Raw genomic sequence first — 20,486 nt, 5'->3', positions numbered from 1 at the left:
AGCTCCATAATAAAAAAAAATCTTAACTTCACAATGAATTGTCATAACAAAAGTGGAATGGTACTTGATTTTCAGAGGGTAATATACTTAATTAGAATCCAGTTATCATTTTGAATATTTAATGATTTGATTCAGACGTACATGATGGCAGTACAACCAGCCACAGCTTCACTTTGTGTGTTCTTCTTATCAAATGTTCAAGTGCTAAAGTAAGACTGTAAAAATTAACTACTAGAGCAGGGGGCTGAGGAGAAGGAGGTCTGGGGGTATCTGCTCAGGATGATGCTCTGGATACAAGTCAAAAAATCAATGGATGGGTTTTTGAATATTAACGTATGGAAATTCTTTTCACCAGACCATCAATAATATTGAAAAACCTTTTGTTAGGATGATAGCTTGCTTTATCATCCTCTACTAATGCAGTCGTCTGGATGGGAATATGTTTGTCAAATCTTGAACTGACAATATCATCCTAATGCTGGTTCAGCAGTGTTTGAAGCCACATCTCAAACACGATCAGCTCCATGAATCCAGAAGTGTCAATGGGCAAAACACTGAAAGCTTAATCGTCCACGATGTGCTCAATGGTGTGTGATTGCAGAAGGGGAAAACGTGCTACATATGAACAGCGAATCATAACAAGTGTTGTACAAGCGTGTGACTATGGATGGTGCTTTGAAGAATCTAACACCTTGATGGCTGATGTATGAAATGATACACAGAAAATTATAATTTCTTTTACATTTAAAGTGTTTATAACACAATATATTGAAATCAAAAACAGTTCCAATTCTGTGTTTAGCAGCCTTCTAAATAATATTTTTGGTACCTTTATGAATGCATAAGTTAACTGTATTTATTTTTCTATTTATTGTATCTTTTTAAGATTTTTTTTATTTTATAAATCTTTTTTTAGATTATTATTATTGTTTTCATGTTGAAGGTGGTGCAAAGGTCTCAGAAAGGTATGTATCAAATACGCGACATCAGGCATCAAGAAGTTAACCAATAAAAAATCCATACCCATTTCTACACAGACGGAGTGGACCATATGTGTCAGGAAATTTTCAGGACATTTAAAGGCAGTGTGACGCCTGTTTCAGCATGGGTCCTTATAGGTTAAAAAAGGATAAGAAACATTATTTAAGCGTGGACTGTTTATCCTCTTTTCCAGTTTAGTGAGAGCTCTGAAAATGAAGTTATTGGACTTTCCCCACCATCATTACTTTACATGTTAACATGGGCAAAAACACTGCAAACAGCAGTGTTTTAGCCAAAGAAAACCACAAACATTACATTAATGTATTAGGAAATTGTATCAAGTTTTGAAAAAAAATAAATAAATAAAATAAAACCTCATGTTTCCCTGAGAGAACAGAACATCCTTTCACAGAGCGACTCAGTGACCTCTCTTTCATTGTTCTTTATCCGAAACACTCATCTCAGCATCCTAATACATGCAGAGCTATTGTACTCTTTTTGTCTTGGGAAGTTAAAAGGCAATAATGAGTCTCTGCATCCCCTGCTACTGAAATCCGTAAAAACTGCCTCCAAATAAACCACCATTATCTCTATATAAAGTACGATAAAAGGTTTCATGCTGCTTTCCTGGGCTCAGTCACTGAATAGTTGCAGAACGGACTGTGCGAATGTAATGTGTCTCTGTGGCAGCAGGTGTTTGCTGAAAGTGTTTTCAATGAGTTGATAAAGCATCCGTCTTCATCACATACTCAGTCTGTTGCTGTTACATACTCATAAGGTGTAATCAGTCTGTTTGTACCGTCTGTGTCTCTGTTGTGTGCATTAGAGAATCACTTTGTCAGTATGCAGATGTTCACCAGCACAAATAAGCAAACAATTTCCAATTATGAATTGTCTCAGGCAACTGGTGGAGACAAAGCGCTCATATACCAGGGGGACGGTTATCAACAGATAGGGAAGTGAAGCACCTACTGTACAGCAGGCTCTCGGAGGAGACAACACTTCCAAGATGGGGGCGCTAAAAAATGAAGGATTTTAATTAGTGTAATGAGCCTTTTCTCATATAGGCCTCATTTAAACAGACTAATCCAATTATGCGCTGCTTCATAAGGGATATAGAAATCCGTCAGGGCTCCAGAGATAAGACTGGAGGTGGTGCAAAGAGGTGGAAACCAGAGTACTGAAACCTGACTGACTATAGCCTGCTGCAAACACAAGACTGAGACTACCTCGGCATTCCAGGAAGGACGTCAAGCAGCAGATCTGACAGTGATGAGAAAAATAATATAAATTACTATATAGATATTCTTAAAGGGATTGTGACATGAAAAACACATTTTTCTTGATTTTTTGTGTTTTGTTGGGTGTCTTGACATCAATTACACCCAAAAAACAACGAACTTTTAACATTCAGTGTATTGTGTGCTTTCTGGGATTTTCCGCATAACTATGCAAAAACGGCGCATGTGGTTTGGTGGCGGATCGTTACGTAACGATCCGCTAAATCACCGCCCCCTCCACCCAGCTCCCTGCCTCCTCTCCAGTGCACCATAAAGGCTGATTTATGGTTCCGCGTTACACCGACGCAGAGCCTACGACGTAGGGTTACGCAGCGACGCGCTCCATACGCTGAACCCCGCGGAACCATAAATGAGGCTTAACATGGAGCTGTTTAGAGCCCCCTCTGTTCTAATCACCGGAGGAAAACTGCTAAGAAGACCCGCAGCCACTGACTGGACTTAAGATAAGGGGACAGTGCTGCTTGCATGCCTTTATTTTTATGATTGTTTGCTGTGGTTCGCCCTCCTGCTTTTCCGTGCATGCTTCGCCTGTCGCTCCGACGCCGCTGTGAGCGTATGGCTGGAGGAGGAGGAGGTTGGGAGGAGGAGCGGAGCAATGATTGACAGGAAAGGGGGGAAAGGAAGCATTTTTCACGGCGCAAAAAAACACTGTAATAAAAAGCCAGGAAAAGAGTACTAGATTGAAGTTTTTCTTGTTACACTCTTTTAGACACATTTGAGGGATGTTGGCCAAGACTTTTAATAGTGTTAAAAGCATGTTAAAAATGATGTCACAATACCTTTAAAAACAGGAAAATAAGTAAGAAGGCACTAAACTGCAAAACATAAAATGTCAACCTGAATCTTCTTTCAAGAGATGTTTGACTGAGGTAACATTATGACTGAAAACAAGGAAAAATAGATAGTATCTAAAACTAATGAAATAAAAACCATCCCTGATAGAATTGTATTTCAGACACAAATAGATATCCTCTTAGATAAATTGCTTTGATTTGCAGCTGTGGCTCCTCAGAGGGGGAACGGGAGACAATCCTCTGAATTTTCAAAGGAAAAAAGTAAATAGTAAAGAATGATAGCTATTCATCATTTATTTGATATTTCATCCTTATTCAATTGATATTTCATCCTTATTCAATAAAAACAGAAGCAACCCAATGTGATGGAGGAGGAGAATATTTGTATACTGTCTGTAGATGACAGCAGGCACATCTTTTACACCGTGTTACTATCCAGTATTATTTTCTAAAAGGTTTTCATGAATGTTAACAGTTTAATTCTGCACATCCATGCAACGCTAAAATGGAGTACTAAAAGGAAGGAGAAGTGAATCTCCAAACCAGATTTATAAAAACAAACTGCTTCAACTACCTGTTTCCATATCTGGTTTCACCTGTTTGTGCATACATTTTATTAGTAGTTTATTTGTTTGAATCCAACTTGACTCACTGATAGATTTACTGCTGCTTGAAAACATGATCTTTTCTGAGCTTTTCACTGGAAAACCACTTTAGAGTAGCAGCCAGTGGCTGTGGTAGCTGAGGAGACAGACTTCTCAACATTCGTATATGCTAGGGAGCTCACAGACACATTGTGCAGGAGAATCTTACTACACGACCAACATTTAGAAATGCTTAGTTACATAATAAGAAGACTTAAGAAGTGCTCAAAGTAAGAGTTAACACAATTAAAACCCACACATTTAACACAGTTGAAGATGGCTTTTGCAGGTCAGATAAAGTTGACGATAAACGCCAAATACAGGAAACAAATTAGGACATACAGTACATGATATAACTCGCATTGTCATAATGGCCAACCTGACTGGGTTAAATGATTTGGGTTCATATTGTTCCTGCAAATACACAAAAAAAGGAATGGGTTTTCAAAAAGCAGCACAAGATGTATTCATTGTTTTCAAAACGTTTTGTAGACCTATAGACCTAGGCATGTTTGATTTAGTCAAGTGAACTGCGTGCAGGTCACAGGTCATGACAACTTAACACTGCCTGCATGCCACCGCGCTAAAAACTGTGAAGATGCCATGAACATAAGTATGCTGTAGCTTTGTCTTTGGGTTAATATTACCAAGTTTATGTTTAAAAATATATACTAGCAAGCACCCTGTGTATCTCATGACTGTTAGCTTTTGTGCTCTACTTAGGGGCTGAATTCATGGCATCCTCTCTGCACAGATGACAGCAGGAGTGCAACACCTGACAGATTACATCTCTTGCAGAGTTCCTGCTCATGGCGGGTCGTCTGATACTGGTCCTGTGTCGCTTCAATGAGCTTCTGTACAATGCAAAGGGCTTTCTTCCTTTTAGTTGTAATGGCAGGGCTGTCTTAACCGTTTTTAGGTTGCAGCCGTAATCACTGCTCATCACTCTCGCTACTTAGATCCTCTGTGCTCTGTAACATAAAACTGAACTGACAATCACAAGCAATCATGAGGGAGAGTATACTGTATTCTCAGCTTCATGTTCCTCATCTTCCCATCTGAAGCTCTATCCACTTTGTTAAACTCAAAACACTAGCTTAAATTACTCTGAGAAATCAACAACATTATATGGTTAAGACAATACATTCATAGTCAGTTAAACGTTAAATATGATTGGGGTTTTTTCTCCACCTTCCTTCTGTCGCTCTCTCTTTTGGCTGTTTTTCTACTGCAGTTTTTTCTGCAAGTCATTTACTCCATTTTCTACTTGGTCTTTTCCACACTCAACGCTTTTAACTGAACATTACAGGTCTCTCCATATTTCTCAGTCAGCGGATCGTTTCTTTTATCTCTCCTTTCACCTTTCTGCCTCCACGTCCTGTCCTTCGTTTTGTTTTTCTATATAAAAGTATTTTTGAAATGCAAATCTCAGCCTATTTCTTCCTATTTCTTCCATATTTGCAATATGTCAAATTCTGTATTCATATTCATTGCAAATCAACTAAATTAGCCATAGTATCTTACATATTATCTTACATATTATGTACTCTCAGACAAACATAGATTCCTCGTTCAGGTGGTGAGATTCTCTCAGAAATAACATAATAAAAAATAAAACATTTCTAGTTTCCTTTAGCTTTACATCTTTTTTAAATGTGTGCAGTCTGTTGATTTTTTTTGTAATGCTATTCCCTCCACGCAGCATTCACTCCCCGTTACCCCCCATAACTCATGAGCAGAAAGTCTCCGCCCTTGTTGCACCCACACTCAGTCTCTCATTGTCTTCCCCACTTCAGAGGGAAAGAGAGCTACCACGACCACATGTTATCCTCCTCCTCTGACTTATTTCTCATTACTTGCCTTTCAGTTCACAGTTTAATACTTCGGGCCTTTACAAAACACTGCTGCTGTCCCCTGGCTTCCTCCCTTTTTTCCTGAAAATTAAAATCTCTTTTTCTAGGCTGCACCCTCTTCTCATTACAGCTTATTCCCAACCCCTGTTGCTGCGGGATCAAAGGAAGAATCAAAGACGGCTTTTCATGAACACTTAATCCATCCTTTGAAAGAGACAACACTCAGAAACCAGAACATAGAGGCAGACAGTGTGATCAAAAATGATGGACAGACTAGTGAGTGATCATTGTGTGCCTGCATGTCTGATGACTTTGCAAATAACCGGTGGTGCTTTAGGATGTTCTTTTGATTTGATGTGTGAGGTTATTTTTCATTGTGCGTTGTTAGGAAGGTACTAAATCACGGTGAAACATATCTGAAATGGTCTGTATGTGTGTGTTAAGATATTACAAGAAGTGGGCATGTACAGTATATTTAGAATAATGGTATTTACTGAAACAACTGATCCACGTCATCAATGTTAATAGTAACTGCACAGACGAGACGGTGGGTGATCAGGGTGTTAATAAACCAAATATTAATGATCTGCAGTGGATTTGAAGTTTTATTAAATTATGGTTGCATGTCATAATAGTTACATGATAAAATGAGGACATAGATCATTGTTCCTTAAATTGCTCGCAACATTAATATGTTTATCGTGCAGCATAAATGATTTACAATCAATGTAAGCTGTACTTAAGGGTCATAAATTGAGCCCCACGCATCATGAGCACAGAAGGCTATAGCTGTGATTAATGGCCTGTGCTGAAAATGTTCAGATAATTAACTACAACCTTTCATATAAATAGCTTCATAGAAAAATCATAGATTTTAAAGTAACTTACGAGAACTGGGAATACAACTTTAGACACCTGCATTTTTCAAACTTACAAACCTTTACATATGCTGTCATAGTATTAATGATCATAGAGGCAGTAATGTGTTAAAATGATAATGTATAAAAGCAGCAGTGAATGGTGAGACTATTGCCTGATGGTCCAATTGACTATTTTTACTTTTCTGAATAAAACACCTGTCTTAGCACCGTGGAAGGACTACACTGCATGAATAATTATTAGTAAAAATGGTTTTATGATGATTGATTCAGTTGTTTGAAAGTGAGAGAAGATCCAATAAAAAGAAGAGCTCACAGACGGCAGGTGAGCTGGTGAAGGGTAATAACAGATTTTTGTAACTTAATGAAGAAGAGAAGAAGAAGAAAAAGAAAAGAAGTTCAGGAGCAGGTAAAACTACACAGTCCATAGAGGACAGAAACACAATGGGACAGCTGGCCAGACAAGAGGACCGGGATGTATGACCTGACAAACTGGTAAGACGGAAGGAAAACCTCACAGTATAATTACACTAAAGCTGGCGATGACTAAACTTAACACTGATGTAGCAATCAGCAACAGAACGCAGGTGTCAAGCTCAGACAAGAAGTATAACCACAAGAAAAATTCAAATCAGAACAGAAAACCAGGCTGAATCCCACCAAAGATAATAACCAGAGACGCCCAAAACTAACAGACCACGACACAAGAAACAAAACAAACATTAAAACTGATGAACAAGCTGAATATTTAACAAAGGGAAGCTGCCTTGTGTCATTTTCATGGGAGGATATTAGTATTCAAAATTATGAGTACATTTAAATGAAGAAAAAAAGAGAATCCTATTTCACCTTTTTATGTTGAAGCAGCAATTACAGTTTACTAAAATGTAGCTCAAAGATGTGAATTGTCTTCCCACTGGCAAGAGTCATGTTTTAGAAGGACCAAGAAGTTCACAAAACTATTTAAGACAAGCAAAGAAGGGGGATCAGGTCATTATTGTGTCTCTTGTTGCTGTGCAGGCTTGACAGGCACTAAACTACTTTTATATATGGCATTCAACATTTCCTTGTCTAAACATGCAACTGAACACTGCAAATTTCTTTATGTACTTACTGTTTCAACAAAGTTATTGGCACAATCTCACTGTAACTACTACTAACTTCACTCTGCTGTCCATCAGCTCACTTTCCAAGTAACTTGGTAAAGTAAAGCAACTTTCTTAATAGAAAAGAAAAAAAATAAACAAATTAAAAAAAAAATATATATATATATATATATATCACAATCAGAATCAGAAATAAGTCGTTTAACACACAAAAGGAATTTGTTGTGGTGATTGATGCAGTGCAAAAGAACAAATAAATAATATTATTAAAAGACCCTTTCATCTGCCTCATCAAGATGTGTTCATGGGTTCAAAGGGCAATTTAAATTCGTTTTAACCTTGAAAAAAACTAGGTTTGTAGATCTGGAGTACGGTGGCACTGGAGTACAACAGGCTTTTCTATTTGTGGTAAATCTGTGCCTTGTGTTTTTTATGTTTTGATGCGTACCTACCGACTAACCTTTCAGTGTCTGTAAATCTGTGTTGCATCTTCTCAGATTACTCAGCTACATTCACCTGAACATTTTTAAAATGAATAAGAATTTCAAAATTGTACAATGTTAATGGAAAGTATGAAAAGAAATAATGTTCACAATCAGAACAACTCGCTTCTTCAATCATTCATCAATAATTGTGCATAAAGTGCAATACTGAAACAAACAATACAACAACAACTAGTTTTTCCTCCTTTTCTAATACACAATCTGCTCAGGAAGAAAATCTAAATCTTTTTCTCTTTGCTTAGCTCATTTTCAGAGACTGCTTGAACATAGTCAGGCACATATTACTGTTGGACAAGACTGATGAAACTAAGACCTAGACTTGAAACACTTTAATGCCCACCAAGAGGCAAGTTGTGGTACAGTACAGAACATCTATCAGAGGCACATAAACAGAAACATAAAATTCAAAATCCTCTATCAGAGCTATAATAAATTTGACTATGCATCCTCCAAGTACTCATGTATTCATATCTACTCATCAATTGCATTCCTCATCCTCCAGTTCATCTATCAGCTCCTGACTACCAACTGCTATCACATCTTTTTGTAACTGAGTTATTGCCATGGGAATAAATGGGTGTCTCTGTTTGGCCTGTTCTGATATTGTTGTATCTAAAGCTCCAACTGCACAATAGTGGCTGAGTCTCTGTTGAAACTGGGTGGACTGCATCTATTCAGACTTCATCTGCCTCAATCAGCCTGATGTATAACGGGTGGTAAAGGTCAGCCTGCGGTTTTCAAGTGATTTCCCCATAGATCCGACAGATTTCTATTTATTTGCACCACTGAGTGATTTTGAGACGTCCACACCGCGAAACAAACAAAACTATAAAACAGACCTGTGAGGCCTCATTGCCAGCAGAGCAGAGTGTTAAGTGTGTTGTGACTGGTGCAGTAGAGTAATTATTGAGATCATTTCTCTGCAAAGTATCATCGACACACAAGAGCACCAAAACACATTTGGCCACTCATTTGGAAATGTTGAAAATTGGGAAAAAAGATATAACAGGAAACAGGAACAATGAGGAAATTAAGCAACTGGTGACAATTTGTCCACTTTGTTGGAACTTCTCATGCAGATATGTGACACTTATGTGATACATGCAGTTATCCACAGTAAAACATTTCGAGAGGCTCTGCAAAAGAGGCGTCTGCAGAAGCACATTGCATATAAAGTTACAAAACTGAAAACACTGAGAGAAAAATTCATGCTGCCGTTGATGATCAACGTGAGAGCTGGACATATCTTCATACATGTAGCTCCATTTGCAGCCAGTTGGCAAGTCCTGCAGCTCTAAATACAGAATCCAGATTGCAATAGTTTTGCATCTGAAAGCAGCATCAATGTTCCAACTGAGATGAGAAATGTATATAAAGACGACTCCTGCACAACCCCACGGATGCATGTTGTTGCAGCTTTATAACGTTTTCTCTTCTTGTGCTTTGCTCGTTTACAATATTCGAGGTGGAGGAATAGCAAGACTAAAGAAGGTCTTAGCAGGTTAAGTAAGATTAACTCTAAAAGATGAGCTAAGATAAGGGGAACTAAACGGGCAGGGTGTGGTAATGGAGGTAGTTGTTAAACAGTCTTCAGGCTCATGTTAGTTCTGCTCTGTGGTGCATGGTTTCTGCTCAGCTGTAGGGCGAGATGTGGAGCAGTGGTTCAGGGAGCAATGCCAAGGATTGGTTGACACGGCTGCTACATATTAATAATCACTCTTCTCCCATCTGTTTTGGCAGTAGGAGTGCAAGAAGAGTGCACTCTTGAAAAAGAGACCAAGGGGAAGTGAAAACACTTTCATTATGTTGGCTTTTTGGTAGTGTTAATGCTGGAGTTAAAATCCTTAATATGTCTACTTGCAAAATGGTAATTATAAATTAACTGGGTTGATCAATGTCAACCTTGGTTAGATTAGTACCTTCGTAGCCAAGAATCTTTGCTTCAGCAGTGGCATCTTTGTTGAGAAGGTGAAGCTTCTTCATTCAGATTCTCACGGCATTATGAACAATGTTAAAAACAAACATGTTGAAAAACACTGTAACATATAAAGCCATGGTTAAATGGAACTCTCTACCTGGGCACGTTATTCAAGAAAATAGCAAAAAAAGATTCAAAAGTTTACTAAAAAAACATCTCTTAGCTGAGCAGCATTCTGCTGATATTTAGCTGATTGCAACCATCTAAATTAAAGGAGCATGAGGCTCCTATTAAGAAATGAGACTCTCTAGCGCCACCCTTCGCCACGACGGCCGTCGGGGGTACTGCAGCCAACACCGAAGCCGGCACGGGAGAACGGGGAGAACGCGCATGCAGCGTCATGTGACGTCACATCCGCAGGACAGCGCGGGAAATTCGGCCTCCGAATTGCAGCACATTTTGCAGCACACAGCCTGTTCAAGGCAACGGAGAGATACACTAGAGGAATCATTCTTTTTTTGTTTGGAACGTTTCATCTGACATTATTACTAGAAAACTTAAAACATATACACATTTTTTTCATAAATCCTGCCTCAATCCTGCCTCAAGCTCCTTTAAATATATACATGCTAAGGTCTGACCATTGTTGAATTATGTGAACCTCTATATTCCAAGTATACTGTCAATTAGAACTAGGTCGTATGTTGTGTTGTGGTGTGTTGTATTGCATTGTGCTTTACTTAGTTCTAAGTGTTGTTTTGTTGTGGTTGTAGTGACTGTTGTTTGTGAAAGGTTGTCATGTGATTATGTTTGATCTGTTCATTGTTGTGGAACATGTTAATGTTACTCAAGTATGTTTTGCATTGTATAAAATACAGTTATTTAAGTGCATTCCAGGAGGAATACCTGTTGCTCTGGTCACAGCTAATGGAGATCCGAATAAATGAAATTGGATGAAATGGATGGTATTTCCTCTGCTTGGAGGGCCTGGTCTCTCCATGCAGTTTTGTATTCAGATGTGTCCTCACATTCCTGCTCTGACATCAAACCAGAGATGCTGAAGTAAGATTATGTACCTCTGGGGTACTGCCACTTTCCTGTCTCTTACCAGAGCTTCAAATGCTGTGCAGAGAGCAACTAATCAGAGTGCAAGTAATCCATAATGGATTACTGTGACAAGAATCTGCTTATTTGAGGCAAAACGCTACATCCACAGTACTGTACAAAAGTCTCAGTCTTTGTTTTACCAAGGCTTTAATTTTCTAGTTTCTTTAAGAAAAAAAACAGAAAATCTAGGAACTTGGCTCTTTTAAACCTACATATAATCAAATCAGTTTATATATATGATATCACTGTCTCAAAAGAAGTAGGGGTTCTGAATTAGGTCACATTAAATACTGACTTTTGCATGTAATTGTATTTAGTTCGGATATTGTGTTTTATATTATATACATATCATTAGGGGCTGACTGATATGGGTTTTTCTATGACATGCTGATAGTGATATTTTTTCTATTTTCTGTTGGTATCTTAAAAAAGGGCATTGAAAAAATGGATGAATATGAATGGCTTTTTAGACTAAACAACAAAACTATGGGTACTTAAACTTTTATAGTTCTGTAATTTCATATAAAATGGTAAAATGCATACACAGTGTAACAATAGGAACTATTGCCACCTATGTTCAGGTTGCAACACGCAACTGTTAGAGTGCAACACACGAGAAATTTACGTGAATGGGATGAGCACGTGTGTAGGAGTTGCTACAAGTTCAATAAATCATGCGGTTGGGTAGGAATGAGCAATTCTGTATTCTTAGTGTGTAAAAAATGGGCAGAAAACACAACATATCAGCACAAACATCTCCTGTCAAGCACAGTGGGGGAGCGTTCATGGTTTGGGTTTATTGGCAGCCACAGCACCTGGTTTCCTTGTAGTCATAAAATTGACCTTTATTTCTGCAAACTTGCAATCAAAGAATGCATGTCATCTGTTTGACAGCAAACGTGTTTTATAAGTCAAGTAATGTTTATTAAATTGTTTTTCATCTTTTAAACAGGTTTAGTGTTGATTAGAGTGACTGAGCACAAACTAGTTAATTACGGGATAAGAGGTATACAGTTCACAATTTCTCTGTAGTTTAAAAGCTGTAACATGTCAATCACAGACGCTTATAAGAGCGCCACTACATGTGACACTGTTTTACTCTTCTGCTTCCTTTCAGCAGTGCTGGTAGAGAAGCTCGGTACGCGTACTGAACAAACAAATCCTCATCAGGGATTTTCCATGTGAAAAATCAACTGACTCACAGTCCTCAAAGGCCCTGACAGCTTTTATTTGAAACTCCTCACTGGAGACTGAGAGCATCATCATGAACACAGCTGTGGCTTGTCATGTGCCATTATAAACCCATTAAAAGACTGTTAAGGGAACAGAAACATAACATCATCTGATAGCAGTGGAGAATAACAGACTGAGAGCAGGGTAGGTTTTTTCTTCCACACTGCATGTGTGGTTGGGTAATCCAAAAATGTGATATTGCTCAAAGTTAAGAGGGTGCCTCATTATTGACCAGTGTAGAACGCTCCAGTGGAAATCTAAATGAGACCGGGGGGGGGGGGGGGGGGGTGTGTGAAATCATGTCAACTGTACCCACATACATGAGGATTTACAGTGTAAATGCTGCAGGTAGACTGGTGGATATAAAGTCACGTGTTTAATGTTGGTGTTTGACAGCCCTCTTTTTCCTCTGGTGTCATCTTCGTCATAACCTTAATCTTGACAGCTTCAACTGAGGATATCCCCCCTAACAAAATGTGTGGAAATGATCAGTCAGATTTTATTACGATAAATTACTGTGGCAGGGTAGGAGGATTGGGCGTGGTCTGCAGGGGAGTAGCGCACAGGTGACGCGGCTGGAGCAGCTGATTGGGCACAGGTGTGTCCAATCAATCTCTCCTCCCTGCTGCTGCTGCTGCTGCTGCTGCTGCTGCATGTGTGTGAACGTGTCTAATGACGAATAAAACCGACCATTTCTCAGTTAAACCACGTGTCCTCATTCCTGTCAGCTGACCCCGGTAGCACGAGTTGGTTACAATTACACTCTGAAAAGTACAATGCACAGTAGTGTCGTAGTCCAGTCACTAACAGCCCCACTTAAAGGGGACCTATTATGGCATCTAATACCTATTTTAAACAGGCCTTGAATGTCTTAAAAACAAGCTTTTGATTGTTTTTGCTAAATAAATTAGAAATTCAGCCTCTGAGCCATGTCTTTATCTTCCCATTCTCTAACCTCATTATCTATGCAGGATTCTGAGTGGGCGGGGCTATGATAATGAGACACTGTGCTGATTGGCTGCCTGAATGACGAGATACCCCGCTACGAAAAAATGGCGGAAGCTCCGGCCGGCGGAGTTAGTTGTTGTTGTTCCGGCCAGAGTTAGTTGTGGGCGTGGTTTCACGCATCGGAGGCCAACCTATGTAAATTGCATTTTGGTTACGTAACGAAAGGGAGCAGAATCTGAACGGCTCGTAGAAGCCACATCACACTGGATGGATCATCCAGGCAGCTGTACAGACACTGCAGAATTTGGTTGCTTTCCTCCTTCTCTGAGTTGGCAGGCTGAGGGGTTAAAGCAAGAGAAAACTTTTTTCATAATAGGTCCCCTTTAACACCAACACGTTACAGCCGCACCTGCAAGTCCAGACACTGAGCAAAAAACAATGACATGAAGACATGAGTACAGACTGAAGTGTGCCAACCTCAATCTAGTGTACATAACACTCTGTGTGAAATCAAAAGAAACAGACGTACCCACCTAGAACAAATACTTGGAGGTCCAGTCTCAATATTCAATGCCTCTGGTTCCTGTTGATCCCACCACTCCCCGCACATATTCATGGTAGTTTATTTGCACATCCAACGTAATGTCAGAACTTCTTGTCCCTATGTAGAGGTGAAAGGATGCACTCAACTGAATAAAAATAAACCCTTAATTGGTTTATAAGCAGCATAGCCTTTTGTATGCTCAGTGAACCTGAACATCAGATATGCATCTAACTACAATAATGCTCTCATTTGCATTATTCTAGTTAGATGGAGATAAAACAATGATTAGAAAACATATGTAAATTATACTGAAACTATCACTTGTTGTAAAAGGTTTGTGTGGTGGAGATTTTTTTATTATTATTATATTGGTAATTATGTTATTAGTCAGCGGCATTATTGTTTGGGTCACATTATTGACTACATAACCAATGAGATCAGAATTTGGGACAATGAGAATAAAAGCGTTGCTAAAACCAAAAACACAAGACTCCATTCTCTCTGTGAATACTCATGTATCCATTCTATCAGGGCCAATAACTCAGGAGTTCACAGTAGTCAGTGTTCCACCTGTATCTGCAGCACATCCGTCAGCAGCCCCGCATCCCACTTCTGTGAGGTTGGACGTGTTCATGAAGGTTTGAGCTTACAAAGATGGTCTGCAGGGAGTGGACACATTCATCTGCAAATCAAGTAAACACACAAACAATGATAATGTAGGATTACATAAGTGATAAGAGGAAAATAGAGGTTTTGAGTTTTCTGTAAAAAAAACGTGACCTTATATCTTGCCTTCTACATCTGCATCCATCCATCCATACACACTACATACATCTAGATTTAAAAGATATTCATTGAAATGAATGATAGCTTATAGGGACTGGTCTCTTAACATTTCATTTAAAAGCCATGTGTCCAATTTGTCCTATAACTCAAATATGAACAAAAAACAAATGCTGATTAAATCCTCCGACAGCCCCTAACTGAGGGAAAAAACCAGACCAGAACTCACGAAGATCCCAGGCAGAATAAACACATCAGAAAGTAGGAGGAAAAAAGTAAAGCTGTTGACATTTTACCAGATTTCACAGCGCTGCCGGTCAGCCGCTCCCCTCGGTTCTCGATGCGTGTTTAATCACAGCTGATTAGAGTCTGGTGCCTGACATTGATGCTGACTGGACTGTCACAGCTGGAAGAGCTCTGGTGTCTGCTGTGGCCTGACAGCAGGACTGTCTCGGGGACAAATGCTCTATGCAGTTTTTCTTTTCCACAAAATGTGAAAGTAAAGAAGAAATTGGTCGATCTGGTGGACACTGGACACGTGTAAGGAGTGAAAACTGAAGCAGACAAACGGATCCCTTATATTTTAGGATGAACTCAGGTCTCTAAGAGAAAAAAAACTAGACAAACCCTGATACAGCTGGAGGGAACCAACGCCGAGTGGTCAGTGTCTGAAGTTCCAGAGTGTTTTTGAAGAAAGAACTGACCCTCATAAGTCCAAAATTGTCTTTGTCATTTATATCGTGTGTGTTTCAACCCATACAGTAAGCTGTATGATAAATTGTTTTCTCCAGATGTTTCCAGGCTCAGACAAAAGAACAGTTGACAGCAAAATAACACCATCCTACTTCGATCGTGTCAGCCTTCATCTTGCTTTATTGGAAGCCTATCACCTGCCTCCTTTTCTTAATGAAATCTCTTTCATCAACTTCTTGTGAAATCTTTGGAGTCTGACTCAGGTAACAGAGCAATACGACAATAATGGAGAGCCATCTTTATAGGTTAAAAGACAGGAAAGGTCAAATGAGAGGGAAATAAACAATCAAATAGGCTGTTTTTGTAATCTTTTTCCTTCTCTGAGCATGGAAACATCTGGAAAAAACAAGCTTTCCATCATATGGGATTGAAGCACACGCAACGTGACTCACACAGATGACTTTGGACTGAGATGAAAGACAGAAAAAAGTATTGTATTCAAAAACTATTATTTTTGTTTCTATTGTGGGAAACAGGGACGCTCACTTGAAAAGGAGTCACTGTGCTTTTTGGAACAAAATATATGAAAAGAGACAAAAAAGAAAACAAATATAACTTCAGTTTTTCAACTCAAAATCATTGCAGCAGCTTGAACTGAAGCAACAAAACTTTGTAAACTCCAGGTTTATCAGACAATACATTTTCTGCTTTCTATAAATGTTTCATTGAATCCATCCTCTCATTCATCATAACAGCCTGGTTTGGTTCACTCAGCATCACCCACCGGAACAGTCTAAATAAAATAGTCACACTCAGCAATAAAATCATAGACCAGGAACAGGAACCACTCATCAACATCTACAATACTCAGCTCAAGAAAAAAGGCACACAGATCGCAACAGACACAACACACACATTACATGGCAACTACACTCTACTACCATCAGCACGCAGATACAGGTCAGTCCCACGCCGGACAAAGAGAGCATCATCCAATTTCATCCCCACCTCAATCCCACTTTTAAACACCTAACGCGTTTTTCCTTTGTCTATAGACCTGTTTCTTTCTTTTATCCTATGTAACTTTCTTTATCCTGTAGCCTATGTGATTGTTTTTAACCCTTGCTACGAGTACTTGTGCTTATGTAGGGATTTGTTTTTATTATTGTACTGCATGTAAGGATGCGTGGACTGTGATTTTTGCACTTGCACTTTTGTCCTCCTGCAACGAAGTTCCTAACAGAGAAATAAAGTACTTTTGAGTTTGAGTTTGAGTTGAACACCAGACCCTAATACTGCCCTCAAGGGCTTGTAGGAGAGACTACACATGATGGTTGCATCACTTCATCCAAAAATCCGTGATACATTGTTAACTGATTTGATGAACTTTGTTGGGATTTTATTGGAGTCATTATTATACAAGGAGTTTTTGTTGGTTTTGTCCTAAAACATGAAAGAAAGGGGTTTCATTCTAAATTAAAGTCCACAGTTGGTTATAGAAACGACTATCTTTTGAAGTGGTAAATAGAGCGGCTTCTTGTTTATTTAATCCGTGACTTTGAATTTAATTTCTAAAGCAATTAACTTTAATTCACTTTTTTATTGTACCAAAATCATGCAGTTTGCTGTAGCTTGTAATTTTAACTCAATCGACCTACATTTTACCCAAACGCGCACATCATTACCAAAGTAATAAATACCCTGGACAGCTATAAAGCTCTCACACATTTTTGGTTTCAACTAAAACTAACTCTCAGCTCATAAAAAGTACCAAGTTTTTTGTTCTAATGGTTTTGGGTTTCTCTCTGACTTTCATGGCTTTGTTGCTCGACATCTGTAATTTTATTACCCAATCTCAAGTTGTGAAGTTGTAAAGGAACCTTGAATCTTTTCAGTAAAAAGAGAAAAACTTGATCCAGAACTACTTCACGTGCTGGTGCCAGATTTTATGTGTTTAGGTATTTCCGAGAAGACTGCATGTCGTAACTCTCTGTCGGCCTCAGGCAGGAATAAGATAGAGAAATACTGCTGAACATCTCTCCTGTTTCTTTATTGCTTCAGTCAGCATTTTTGCCTGACTTTCTCTCTCTCGCCGACAGACACACACACACTTGACAGATGACCATTTGCACTTTTTTTTAACGCTGCAGACAGTGAAAGAACAGATTCATATATTATACACAGACTGAGAGTCTGGGCCTGTGGCTGGAGTCATGTATCGTGCGCTGTTCTTCTTTTGTTTGTTTCACTCCTGTTTTTTTTTTTTTGGACTTCCTGCTTGTGGCCGTTTTTTTTTGTATATTAAAGGATTTTTGCTTGTAACTCCAGTTACAAGCAAAAATGGAGTAAGGGAAGAGCCCCCTTACCCTTCTTCGTACCCATAACCCAAACCCAGATGCACTCGTCTGGGTTAGTTGAAAATTAAAACTCACCATTTTCATCTGGATTAAAAAGTGCATCATATTTGTGTTTTAAGACAAGAAAAGAAAAGAATCAAGATGGCCATCTCAAAACTCTCATTAACTGGTCACAATGGTCACAGCAGGTCACATTTTGAACACCACATTTTCTTCCAAGTCAGTGCTCCAAATAAAGTTGAATTATTCATTTGTACACTTTTACGCTTTGGCAGACAAGGAAATATGTTCCGTGACCATAATATTGACCAGACTGGTGTTTTTATGGTTAAATCAGTTGTTATTCTCCACAGCCCTGCTTCAAAATTGATTTTAATGTGCAATGCTGCATGATATGAGCGCTATTATTTACCACACTTACACTAAGTACATTTCTGCTTATCTGCTCAAGCTGCTGTCGAAAAGTCTGATAATACCTGGAGGACAAATGTACAGTGCACCACACTTCCTGGTATAAAGATTTAGGAGGACTTCGTTATTCAGTGCTAGAGATTGTTTTCTTATTTACAATTCTGTTTTTTTTAAATGAAGGAAACATACAGAGAAGAAAAAGTAGAAATTATCGTCAGACTAGATTTCTCAACTTTTGCATCACAGTATCAGGAAAATGTTGCTGTTTGAAGGTATAATGTTATAAAACCAGAGCTACAGTCATTCAAAAGGCTGGACGTATGCCTGGAAGGTTGTTGATTTTCTTCAACACAGAATTTCATGCCTAATTTTGCAGCCGTTGAACTGTTAAACAACTCCATCAGTCTAATTTACAGTTTGTACCAACACACACAACCCCTTTTACTTTACTTGTTCTGCATGGCAACATAAAATCTCTCCAAGGTTTTTTTTTTTTACATTTAAAAAAAAAATGTACCGGTATGTGAAGTGTTCAAAAAGATAATCTCTGGAGTAAAGCTAGACACACATATTGGAGAAATGTGTATGTGCATTCTCAACATCAGATTTCTAACATCATGCATATACTTAACCTTACCTACTACTACTATTACTACTACTACTACTACTACCACTACTACTACTACGGCACTACTACTACTGTCATTTAGCAGATGCTTTTATCCAATCTGAGAGAACATCACAAGCAAGAAATGACATAAGAGTCCAGCTGAACACAGGTGCTGTCGTGCCAGTGCTAGATTAAAAAAAATAAAAAAATTAAGTGTTCCCTTCCCACCCTACACAACAGTCCCTTTATACAAAAAAGCTATGTCTTAAAAGACACCATCATACGATCATCTTGTCATAAGTGCATGCAGCTTACTCAGTGCTGAGTCCTGCAAAGAGCTGGACAAATCTTTTAACTAACTCTGATGAGCAGAGAAGTTTACTAGATACAGAAATGCTCCTTAAAGACTTGAGTCTTTAACTTTCCCCTACAAGTAGAGAGAAGAGTCTCGCTACTGATTTCACGCCACGTAGTGGTGGAAGCACCAGGCATCTAACCTAACACGGACACACGTGCATGAACATAACTTTGGTTCCCATCCTTAGACCTGAACGGATGTGGGCACTCCCTTCAGGCAATTTTGCACAGTTTATCCAAATGTGAAACACACTCTTGTCAATGAAGTATACAACTTCAACTTTGTTTTATTTCGTGACCTAAAACAGAGAAGGAACTTCTGAACGGAGAAAAGCAAAAAAATAATAATTATAATGTGTCAATCAATCATCATTTGATAACAAAAAATCAGTCTAAATATTCATTATCTTCTCAAAACCGAGGTCTTCCAACGTGACCTCGGTGAACAAAGTAAAATTGCTATCATAAAGAGGAGGCTGTGTATTCAATTATAATATGTTTGTCTGATGTTGTTTTTTTTTTTTCAATTGCATTTTTCAATATTAGCTCTGTCTATGGGTTGTATAAAAACACGATTCTCCACAAATAAGGTTTTCTGTGAGGTTCATGATTTATACACGTGATTGCAGGCTTTTACATAATGATTACAGCTCTCTGTCTTCTCACCCGTGTCTCTTGAACTCCCTCAGATGTTCTGAGTCCAGCAATGGTTTCCTCATCAGAGTGTGGCCCTCATCAGATCCGTGTCAGCTGGGGTCCCCTGCAGCCAGCTCGGGTACAAAAATACACACTGGAGTTCTGAGCTTTTCCTAGTGGACGTGTCCAAACTGTGACATTGCACAACCAGAGATCCTCTGCCTTAATGACTGGGCTGGACTGGGAACCAGTACCTGGTTACAGTCAGCGCTTTGCATATGGATGGAAATGAGAGGACCATATCTGTGAGGGCATGTACTCAGGAACTAACACTGCCAGACAGATGTTTTTAATGCGTCATTAGTGCATGGGGATGAGTTTGTCTCCTTCAGCTACCAACAGATAATCCTGTGGTCTGTGGTTCAAAGCAATATTCTTGCATGTTGTTTTATCTTTTTTAAGTATTCTTAAATTTTGAGGCTTCATCAGCCTATCTTACCCTTCAGTGTTTTACCTGCAACAGTGCTGCCTTCTCTAGTTGACCGACAATGGAGGTGGAAGATGTGGAAGCAACATGGCAAGCCTGTGATGAAAGGCTGAAAGACCGCTGGGTCAGCTGAGACCAAAAACTCTCAGAGCTTGCCTGCAGAGCGTTCCCTTTCCTCCACCTACCTGTCTCCTGACTCATCTTCAGCTTTACTCACCTACCTTGCACAAATGCAGTCGAGTGTTTGTGTATCCAGTTTATAGCTCAGGCTGAGGAGATGGATACGCTACAGTGTTAAGACACAAAATGTTTAGTTAGGCTGAATGTTTTCAAGCACTTATT

This window comes from Cololabis saira, chromosome 8, assembly GCF_033807715.1.
Source record: "Cololabis saira isolate AMF1-May2022 chromosome 8, fColSai1.1, whole genome shotgun sequence".
Lineage (NCBI taxonomy): Eukaryota > Metazoa > Chordata > Actinopteri > Beloniformes > Belonidae > Cololabis > Cololabis saira.
The sequence above is the reverse complement of the archived record's forward strand: the minus strand, read 5'-3'. Positions refer to the sequence as shown.